Raw genomic sequence first — 11,396 nt, 5'->3', positions numbered from 1 at the left:
AATCCATTCCTTTTAGCCCTAGATTTGTTTCAGTTTAAAACAGAAGTATACAAATATACTTGTCCAATGTCTACTGCTACTAAGCATTAGTTAATTCATAAGAAAGTATGTAAACATACAAACATAAATTCACACTCATGAATATCCCAACTTTCTATCAAGTGCTATGACTAGTGATGGAAATCACAATTATTTTCAAAATCCTGGAATCATGCCTAAGCATCCTCTATGAATGACCCAACGCCTTCCTGGTTTGATATAGACATTTTTGTGCCTTACAACTCTAAGCATGAAATGTCCATAAACCAAGGGCTCCTAAGTCCCTAAAAGTGTTGTTCTAACCCCTAAAGGAACAAGGTCACCAGATTACAGCTTCTCCCAGAAGTTCTCCACCAGAAACTGCTCAGAATAAGTCAAAACAGGATCATTTCAGCTGCTCCACTGGCTAGGTGCGTTGCATTGCACCTAAATACACTGCGAGGGTGCGTTGCATTGCAAAAGTCCCTTATTTGGGGTGTGATGGGCGAGAAATGACAAATGGCAGTGTCATTCCGCGAGGTGGAGAGGCAATGGAAGATTCCAGAATCTTCTCCTGTGACACTTGCCTCACTGAATTCGACCAAGGATGAGTAAGAGGCCTTCAGTCTCCAAGTGGAAGCAAGAACTGATAGAGAGAAGACACTAATCAAATCACAAGCTGACTCATCCTCCTTACACATATCTATATATGGATCCCTCATCTCAGAGATCCAGAGGCTGGAATTTTTCATATTGTAAGGAATTGTTGTTGGTTTTTGAGGCAAACATCAGAGTATTGGGTGATATATGCTTTTTTTGAGGTGAAGAGGGGCTTCTTTGCTGGGAGGTTGATGTTGGGTTAGGAACCACCTGTTGTAACTCCTCCTGGATCTTTTCTTGTTTATCAATAAAAACTATTTGATTTTTTCCTCCATACTTTTGTATCATTGATGCTTGTTACATTTGTATGGTTAACTTAAATCTGATCCTAAGTTGTTTATGAATATAGATCCATGTCTTTGTCTAGTGTTCTTCTTCTGTGATCTTACAGGTACTTGGTGAAGCTGGGCAAGTAAGGGAGCAGTTAGCTGGAGACTGTCAAAGAAGAGAGGGATTGGATCAAAGGATTAGCGCAAGACACAGGTTGGTTCTTTCTATTCCTCTCTATCTATAGTTCATAACAGAAATACAAAAGTAGTTTTTCTCTGTTTGTTTCTAAGGCAGCTGTCACACCTTAGTGGGGTAGAGCAGTTCTAAATAGACACTTTTCCCTGTAACATGGTTAGCTCTCTACATTAAAGTTGCAACAAACAATATGACATTAGGCATGGCTTGAAAGTAACAAACCGCTGCAAAACTCAGGCATAGCTGGCAAGTGCACACCGTGTTTTCAAGATATCGGTTAGAAAATCCATAACATATAATAGCACAAATTGAGAAACTCATAATGTCCTGTCTATTGAATATTGTAGCCAATTTTCTCACAGATTATACTGTAGAGCATAAAACTGCTCATAAATTAACGTAACACACAGGCTTCATATTCCTTGTATATGGCTTCATATTCCTTGTTTTTCTTCAAGTTTGTTGCCATTGACCACACAGACCAGAGATAAATCATGGAGGAACTTCATTGAAAGCATGGATATATAACATTGAAATAGTAACTGCACATATTTTGAATAAAATTTGTAATGTTTTACGATTGCAAAGAAAATTAAATATGTCAAAATAAAATGTGGAATCTGAATTTGCTTTACAAGACTTAAATTATTAAAGATAATAACAAATCTTCCCAACCATTCAAGATAAATCTGATTTAACTTGAATGCACATATTCTTTATTTCCATTATCTAAATATTTTGGTGTCATGAAAAATAGATAATTCCATCTCAACATATCCTTGGTCACTTGACATTTCCCTTGGTTAGTTTTTAAAGGTAATGGCTAAATATTTACAGAAGTTCTAATATTGTAAGCCTTACCATTTCCCTTTCATTTCTCAAGTTTAATTTCCACATTTTTATTTCAATGAAACATTAAAGGCTGCAAACTTTGTGGTTAAGACCCAACTGGTAGAAGAAGGAAGACTTTCTATGAAGCTCAAACCACTCACAGGACCCTTTAATACCACCATGATTATTTGGCATGCCCAGGGTCTTCAGAACCACAAGACTCACATAATAGATTTCATGCTACAAGAAAACAGAAATACTTCAAGCTCGACTTCAATTACATTTTTTACACACACTATATGGTCTACCCTGTCCACTAAGATGGACAGAGGTTCTTCGTGAAGACACACCAAATAAAATTGAGTGATTTATGGCACAATGATTAAATAATGATAAGCCAACAAAATATGTACTATTCAACATAAGGTATGCTCACTGAAGGGAAAGATTACTGGTCGAGGATTTAGACTCCAAGCACCTAATTGGAAGTTGGTTTATGTGGCCTCAAACCAGATGCACTTGGACTCATATTTTTTCCTTGACTAACTAGGGGAATTCCCGAATGCTTTTCCCCTCTGTGACGACTATGTGTCTGTCTAATCTCACTTATACGGGGGCTATATATTTGTTTAGATTCTACAATTTTGGGACTTAATGCAGACTCAGATCCATGAATTGGTGTGCAATCACTCGAGCTAGTTATCCATGGACTATATGTGTGTTTGACCTCACCGTGACTTCATGTAATCATCTCATCCAAAACTTCACCATCATTTGCACATGTCCCCATGCTTCCTAGTCCAAACCACTGAATTCAAGCTTCCTGCAATCAATATATGTTACTGTTCAATTTATTACTGTTCATGCTGCAGGGCTTATGAAATAGAATTGGCTAATATTTTTAAAATTTGTTTGATATGTGTCTTGCACTCACTGTTATATTGTATGGCATTCCAAGGGCTTCTTCATACTCTACTGCATCCAATTCTTGAAGATGCGCTCCTTTGAAAAACTTGGGAAGGGTATACTGCCTCGCTAGGAATAACAAGTTACAACATGATCAATAGTGGGAAGAGAACACCATCTATAGGCACCCATGTGATACCAAAACATGCCAGCAAATAACATGTCTGGAAAATGGTGAAAGTGGCAATTGTCTTGAAAGGCACCGTTTCAAGAAATGTAGCATGATACTCTTGAAGTTCTCTATAACCATCAGTTCAACATTGATCAGCTTTCAAAACTATATTACAAACATTAAATTCAATCACATTATAGTTTGAATAAAGTTCATACTTGTATCTATGGCTTGGAGCAGTGAAAAGAAACAATATCCTTTCCCAAAATTGATTTCCTGGCAAACTCTCTATGGCCATGAAGGAAAAGTAACCCCAAATCACAGAAGTTGGGATCTTTCTAATGATGGGCATTACTGCAAGGCAGTCAACCACCATCAGAGATTGCAACAAATTACTCAATTGCTATTCTTTCACCTCAACAGGAAGCAGGTAATCCACGTCCTTGTCAGCATTAAAAATTGATTCATCAACTGGGGCATCCATATTCCTAATACTTGCAGCCAACTGAATTGTGGTCTCTTCCAATTCCTTAAGTGCCTACACAAATGGTTGGGACATGACAAGAAAAATAAATAATGGGAGAGGAAAATTAGATAAAATGAAACACCCAAACTCAAAAATAAGACCATTACCAAGGCAGCTGGAGGCTAATAAACCAGTGGGGTCTACATTTGCTCATAGGCTTCTTGCATGTTTCTGTATACTTGCCCTAAGGCTGAATTTTTCTGCATACTTTTCTGGATTGTTGTCACTAACTTGCTAAGCACCAACTGTAACAAAATTACTTGTAAGTTACTCATCTATAAATTGTCTAAATTGTGTCTTTGCCCTGAGAAGTTGCAATTGATAATTCCAATATATTGGTATCTAATGTTTGAGGGTAGCTAAGCTTTTCATGTGCAGGGGAGATTGAGGAATAACACCATTTGAAGGAGGTATGCCAACAAGACCACATAAAATAGTCTGCCACAATAAAAGGAAAATTTATGAATCCACTAGAGATTGTTTATGGAGGTGAAAACAAAGAATGAAGGGTTAGATCAAGATGTCTTTAGGAGAGCAAGAGCTCTTCCAGAATAGGGTAGCCAGTGACAGTTGAACCTAAACATGAACTCTGACCAAAATTACAAAATAGTTTTAAATAGTATATATATACTGAGGTAATTTGCATACCAAAAATCCTAAGAGAAGTAAGTCATAATGGTATGAAGAAGGTTTTCTTAAGTTGAATTCCTTTTGTTGGGCAAGTTGGGATGCAACACTGTTATCAAAATAATAAAGCACTGCAATCATTATTTCCAGAATGAAAGCTCCAAAAATGCATAACAATGGCACATCAAGCATTTCTTGTGTGGAAAAATAAGTACTGTTATTGCATGGAAACGAAAACAAAAAAGGAAAAAAAAATGGATTCTATGTTTTGAGGTGGTGGATGAAAGGCAAGATTAGTGCCTTATCATGTTTGGGCTATGGGAGCATGCATTTTATGTCAAAGGGAGAATATAAAGAAGCATTATGGATTATAAGCAGCCAAGGATCATCCCCCTGACTTGTGTTGTTGCCACCCCCAACCTTCCAAAGTTCAAACCAACTGTCTTCCAATCAGCGGAAAAGCCAACACCACCGCCTTCCAAATCACTGAAGATTTATTGTATGATTTGTTTGGAGATCTTATACAATCCTTAGTAGACAGAGGTTGTATGTACTTCCAACTCACCACCTTTCTCAATAAGCCCTTCCCTTCTATAATTCTCTAGAAATATTTAGCAGCCAGGGCTCTTTCCAAGCAATGGAGATTTTAAATGTCCCATGCTCACAGCTCTTTAGGAACAATAGTTTTTTTCCATGAGACCTGAGGAATATTCTTTTTTTTGTTTGTCCCCAGCCCATAGGAATCTGAAACTAAGTCTTCTTGCCTGTTCCAGGACCCGTTTGGGAATAAAGGAAAAAAACACTCAGTACATAGGGATGGCTTCAAGTAGGGATTTCACTAGCACTAACTTACCCCCCTTGATGATAACCATCTATTACACCATATTGACATCTCCTTTTCAACCTTAGAAACCATCCACACCCATTCTATTTTTTTGTAGTCACTAAATTTTGATAAAAAATTAGCACTGCGATTACAATTGAGCTAATTGAGCACCCAGATTACAATTATTGTGTTGGGGAAATTGTTATTTGACTGGCGTCTGTTGCAGAGCTACTAGAAGTGTCTAGTGTTGTTGAATCATCAGTCGATGATAAGGTGTGTCAAAACATCTCATCACTTGAGAATTGTATGAAAACAGAAAATGATTCAAACGTTGAGAAAGATTGTGAAATGGAGCCAAAAGGTGAGTATTGTATAAGAACAGAGCTATCTCCAGAACAGATATCTTTGAGAAAAAGACAAAAAGCTAAGGCTGGTCTGACCTTTTAGGATCAGTCTGGTGATGATAAAGAAATTGAATTGAAGCCAAAATGTGTAAATGAGACCAAAATTACAGAGAAAATTTTCCAGCAAGGGTCTTCGAGAAGGTGTAAGGCTAAAGTAGGTATGGATACTGAAGAATCAAATTTATCCTCGATTGAGAATATTATAGGTCTCAAAAACAGGTATATTGAAGTGATGTGGGAAGATGGAATGATTTAAAAAGTAAGTGTTCTCTTTTTTTTGCTTGGTTCTATTCTTTTCTACATTGATGTTTACTAACAATAGATGGCAAATAATTTAAAATGATCAGTCATATTTGACAATCGTAAACAGCTTAATTTCCAAATAAAGTTTTGTTCAATAGTCTTCAAGAACTAGAACCACCACAATCCAGCTACACCAATGGTGCAAATCCTTAGCAAAAGTGGCAATTTTTTTTTTTTTTAAACATGGTATACTTGATCATGTTACTTATACAGGTTTCCATCTATTTTACCAGTCTCCAAAGAGAAACTCATTAGTGAGATGATGCAGGCTACGCTACAACAGGCCAATAATCTTTTTATCCCCACAGCCAATATACAGGCTAGGGTACAAAACCTAGATCTTTGAAATACTCGTGCTCCTGAGCACTACGAGCAGTGATGCGTCTACTGGGCTCCAGGCACAGCATTTTCTGGGAGGGAACATGGTGGCATAAAAACAAAGAAACAAACATCAAAGTTGTTAGCATTAAGAAAAATTGTTACCAGACATCCTTTGATCATATTCCAAATAAAAAGATAATGTTTGTCCTCACCGAGAGAAGATCAATTCCTGTTGGCTCAAGACCTGTAACATGCACCTAACCACAAAGCAACTAAGGGGGTCAACGCTGTTAAAACTTCACAAAACTTGATCATAACCAAAACAACTTTAGCAAGAAGACATGTCAATCACCAATGAAACAATGTAAGAACCTAAATTCAGGCATAATTTCTTACACAAACAAGCGAATGCTACATCTATGGTGGCAAAACAATGAACACCTACTTAGCCAACCTCTTCTAAAGAAGCACAGGATCACATGAAGCAACAAGCAGGGATCATGTCCATCATTAATCCAAAGAGTTCAAAAATGCAGTGATACCCATGAGTAAACAACACCAACAATGAGCTATCCATGTAGATCATGATAATCACAAAGTTACTTCATCATCAATGCAAACATATGGTGCATGAAATCCATTGAAGAAAATACATCAATATCATATATTATACCCTTATTCTCAACAAGGCACCCCTAGCATTAATTCAAAAAGGATACAATGTCACTAAAAGCCTTTGTAAAACCATCAAGAACAAGCAGGTTTAAATTTTTAAATATAATTGGAAAAAAACTATGCCTCACAATGAAAAAACGTGCTTCAAAAACAGAGTCACTAGTATATATCATATTGCAAATTTTAACAAGACTTCTTGCTCAGAAACAAACATCATTTATATACAACATTTCACCTTTTTCTATGGGCTGGAATTTTGAGAAAATTTTCGTGGTTAGAATCCAAAATAAGCGTTCTCTTTCACAGTTCACCATTAGAACCTTGCATGATTCAAAGAAAGGGTTCCATCACCATTGAGATGTTATCATAAAAACCAACATAAAAACCACTTGAATATCATATCCTCTACACATCAACATAACAAGTAAATACTCGCGCTATAAAGCATAGAAAACCATATTGCGCAATATTATGAGATACCCTGTTAGTAACAACAGATGGCAAAGAATTTCAAATGATCAGTCATATTTGACAATCGTAAACAACTTAATTTCCAAATAAAGTTTTTTTCAATAGTCTTGAAGAACTAGAACCACCACAATCTAGCTACACCAATGGTGCAAATCCTCAGTAAATGTGGTAAAATATTTTTTTTTTAAAACATGGTATACTTGATGATGTTACTTATACAGGTTTCCATCTATTTTACCAGTATCCAAAGAGAAACTCACTGGTGAGATGATGCAGGCTACACTACAACAAGCCAATAATATTTTTATCCCCACAGCTAATATACTGGTCAGGGTACAAAACCTAGATCTTTGAAATACTCATGCTCTTTAGCACTAGAAGCAGTGATGTGTCTAAAAACACCAAAAAACTCATTTCCAAAATTCCTACACCTTTGTCTAATTGCAAACACATCTGATGTCAATTGGATCTAGCTCCACTGGTTAGGTGGAATGATTGTTATCCTCCCTACAATGGTTCTATTCCCACCAATGAAATGTTGATATGGCCTTTGGCCCTAAGGAATTTGCTTAAGCCTAGGTGCCATCCTCAGAATGAGGCAATGTTCCCTAGTTTTTCTCAGGATATATTTTGCAAAAAGCATTTTAGTCAATTGGGTCTAGCCCAAGTAATTGAGGGGGAATGTAATCCCTCCACACCTAGGACCAATTCTCACAAGTGACATGTTGACCTCTTAATGAATGTATTGTTGATTTCCTAGTACCCATAAAAATTTGGGTTTACACTGGATACCATCCTCAGAATGAGAGGAAGTGCGAGGATATATATTCCAAAAAAAAAATTGTAAATTGGGGCTAGACTAGGTGGTTGTGAGGAGTGATAACCTTCCAATATTAGGATATACATGCAATGAAATATATGTGGGAGAGTCTTGTTTGAATTATAATGGCAGCTCGGGCTGAGAACAACATGAGGAAAGTGTGTAAAACTAGCAAGAAACCTATTCTAGATACAGTGTTCCAGCCTAGCCTATGTTGCACTAAAAATTGTCACCATGACATTCTGCAATCTGTGTGAGTCTATCACCACTCATACTTTCCACCTTTGCAAGTCTTAAACCTCAGCTCTTCATGTCAAGCCCTGAAAATAAGAGAAATCCCTCAAAAATATATAAAACTATGGTTCCGCACTTTCTCTTAGAATTACCTGTGGTCCTACACCTAATGGTCATGTCCCCTCTCCACCTGACCGCTCTGTATCTGTGTAATGGGTGTGGACCCCTGTAAAAGTCAAAAAGGCGCAAGTATATACTTAAAAACTCACTTTGAGTTATTTTTGGAAGCTTGTAGAGGGAATCTTAAGGTGGCAAGTTCGCTCCTTTAAGGTTCATGCATCCCATACCTTAAGGAGCTAACCCCTTAATGTGAGGAGCTTATCCATTTGAAGGAGGACTCTATCCCTTCATAGGTGGACCAATAACTTCCTTCCTTTGCACTATAAAATGAGGCATTGGGCTGGTTACTGAGAGAAAAAGCTAAATATTTTTGAGGTGAAATGATGTTGGAACTTAGTCTTCCTAATTGAGCTTTTGAGAGGAAAGATTACATACCTTTTTGATCTCATTGGGAAGAGTGTGAGGCTTGTCAAAGTAGAGGAGATTCATATTTGGACCCTGGGAAGAGCTTGTACAAAATCAAGGCACCAAAGGTTGTAAAGTTCTTATATTTCAAAGTTAATACAATCAAGTTTATTTTTCTCAATAAGCTATGTTTTATGTTTTATGGTTTATTTTATGGACTCCTTGATCACCATAATGAACATGTTTTATGATATTAGCTATGTAGTTGTTATTTGATGTGTGCTTGTTTGTGTTTGCAGGTTCTCAAAAGGAAACTCTTTCAGACGGTTGAAGGTTGGCTGCTAAAAACTAGCATTGGACTTAAGGTAGGGTCTAACACCTCTATAGTTTTTATTAATGAAACAATATGTTTAGAGAAAGGTAGATTTTCTTAATCTTCTTGTTGCTAGATATCTGTTGATACTAGGGAGATCGGCCTTGTCCACAAGAACGATTTATCTGGCCAACAAATTGGCGACTCCACTGGGGAACTGAATTTGGTTTTTGGTTTTCCTTTTCTTTGACTTGTGAAACTTGTTTTTGTTTTTGGTTTTTGCTTGATGTTTGTGGGATTGGGTAGTTTTTAGGATCTTGAGTATTTTCTATTTTTTCCAAAATTTTGAAGAGGACCGCATGTTCTGTTTACAATACAGTGTGGACATATCCGCACTGTTCCTTTAGTGCACAGAGCGGTACCGCATCTGGTTATGCTGGAAGCCTACGGACCCTGTCAAAATTTTTGAAAAACTTAAAATGTTTTCGCCCAGTTAAGTTTAGGTTTCATTTACAGCTTTTAGTGTCTACCCAAATTTGCATGTGTTCTGTCAAAAATCTCTTACAAGTAAGTTCCATTGGCATTTTTGTTTTAGGTGATTTTCTAGAAGTTTTGCATGCCTGGATTGGTTTTGACTTGGTCTCTGTACTGAATCAAAGATTAGAAGCCTTAGAAACCTTAGATTGCCCTGGTCTCTGTTGTCTTCTTGATGCGTCTAGCTGGTTTGTGAAATCTGTCCTTGGTGAGAAATAAATCCAATTGTAATTGATATAATCTGGGAAGCTCCTCTTAAAGGAGTCAATCACGAGATCATGTCTGAACCTTTGAGATAATCAAGTCTGTCTCATTTGGAAAGATAGAAGATTTGCGCGTATTAAAAATGGTAAACCTCGGATTAACCATTGTCAAGGATCCTAGGGTCACTTGTTGGTAAACCTCAGATTGATCATGTCGAGGAGCCTTCAAGGGGATTGAGCTCTGTTACTCTGCCCTTGCGTGTAGATCAGATTGTAGATTGTTCCCCCAGTTGTATTTGTTACTGTTGGTAACCTTAGTGACCATAATATTAAGATTCTTTCCTAAGGTGATGGTGAAAGACGAATTTCACTGTACCTGGAGCAGACATCGACTAGACTCACTTGGACTCTCTCGGGGGTTCTCTTCACTTGAGATGGTTTTGTGAAGAAACTTGTGCCAATCTGTTTCATTAAGCAGGTTGCTGAGGTAACTGTTCCAACTTCCCTTTCTCTATTAAATTCTACGATGTTGGATTTGATCACCAACTAGAGTTTTTGGTACGGGAAGTTACTGTTTGTGTGTGGTTTGAACTCTTATATTTTTAGGCGTATGATTCACTTGTTTGTTTCTTTAGAGACTTTAGGTGCTTTTATTGAAATTTTCTTTGTTGTGTGTGATTATTTTCATCCTACATCCAGAGATTATTATTCTTGATCGATCATGTCGAGACAGTCATCCATGTTTTCCCAATCATTGGAAACATTTTTGTATGGTGGTCCTACTGTTCCTTTGGGGTACCAGTCACTTTCTGGTACTTTTTCAGGAGCAACTCCTCGACCAACTGAACATCAGTTATCACCTGGTAATAATGGAACGAAAATGTTGAATGTAGAACAGATCTTTATGATGTCTGGTAGTATTCCAAACCCTCAACCTCAAGGTAGTCAACCCTCAACCATGTCGTAGATTCATCTGCGGCCAAATCTGGTAGTAAAGAGCGGGGAAAGAATAAAAATAATAAAAATTCAAAAGAGAAAACAAATAAAAATGAATCTCTTAACGGAAAATGAAAACCTCTCTATCCTTGTTTCATCTGCGATGAGGATCATTTTACTAAAGTATACCCCTATAGAGCAGAGTTTTCAAAGTTCGTTAAAGGTTCTCAAACGCCTACTATCTTGAAGGATCCTTCTCCTGATCAAGATAGTAAAGCAGTTGCTTCTTCCTCGAATACCTTGGAAGAACCCATTATGATGATGTCTCATGTCAGGATTGCGACGCGATCGCAAGATTATGGTACTAAAAATCCTGTTGATGGTAAAGAATCAAGATCTTCTAATTCAAACCCATCAACTACACCTCTTCTTGGGTCTGCTCCACTACAGATCGAGAAACCCAACCCATACTTAGTAACCAAACTGCCTGTTAACGGTATATGCCGGAAATCAGCTGTGAGAGCTGCTCATAATTATAACATTGTTGAAGACCTGTCCATTTCCCTTTCAGCAATGTCGGCTTTGGAGGTGCTGCAATCATGCCCAGCACAACGTGAATTACTATT

The 11,396-nt window shown here is 37.3% G+C and overlaps 1 pseudogene; it reads right to left on the bottom strand.

The window, feature by feature from the left end:
- Positions 1 to 2,452: 2,452 nt before the first annotated feature.
- LOC149156395 (boron transporter 1-like) lies at positions 2,453 to 6,145 on the bottom strand (annotated as a pseudogene).
- Between the last annotated feature and the right edge of the window lie 5,251 nt (positions 6,146 to 11,396).

Source organism: Pinus tabuliformis, chromosome 9 (genome assembly GCF_031772625.1).
Source record: "Pinus tabuliformis cultivar Carrire ecotype Pingquan chromosome 9, CPIR1, whole genome shotgun sequence".
Taxonomy (NCBI): domain Eukaryota; kingdom Viridiplantae; phylum Streptophyta; class Pinopsida; order Pinales; family Pinaceae; genus Pinus; species Pinus tabuliformis.
The sequence above is the reverse complement of the archived record's forward strand: the minus strand, read 5'-3'. Positions and strand labels throughout refer to the sequence as shown.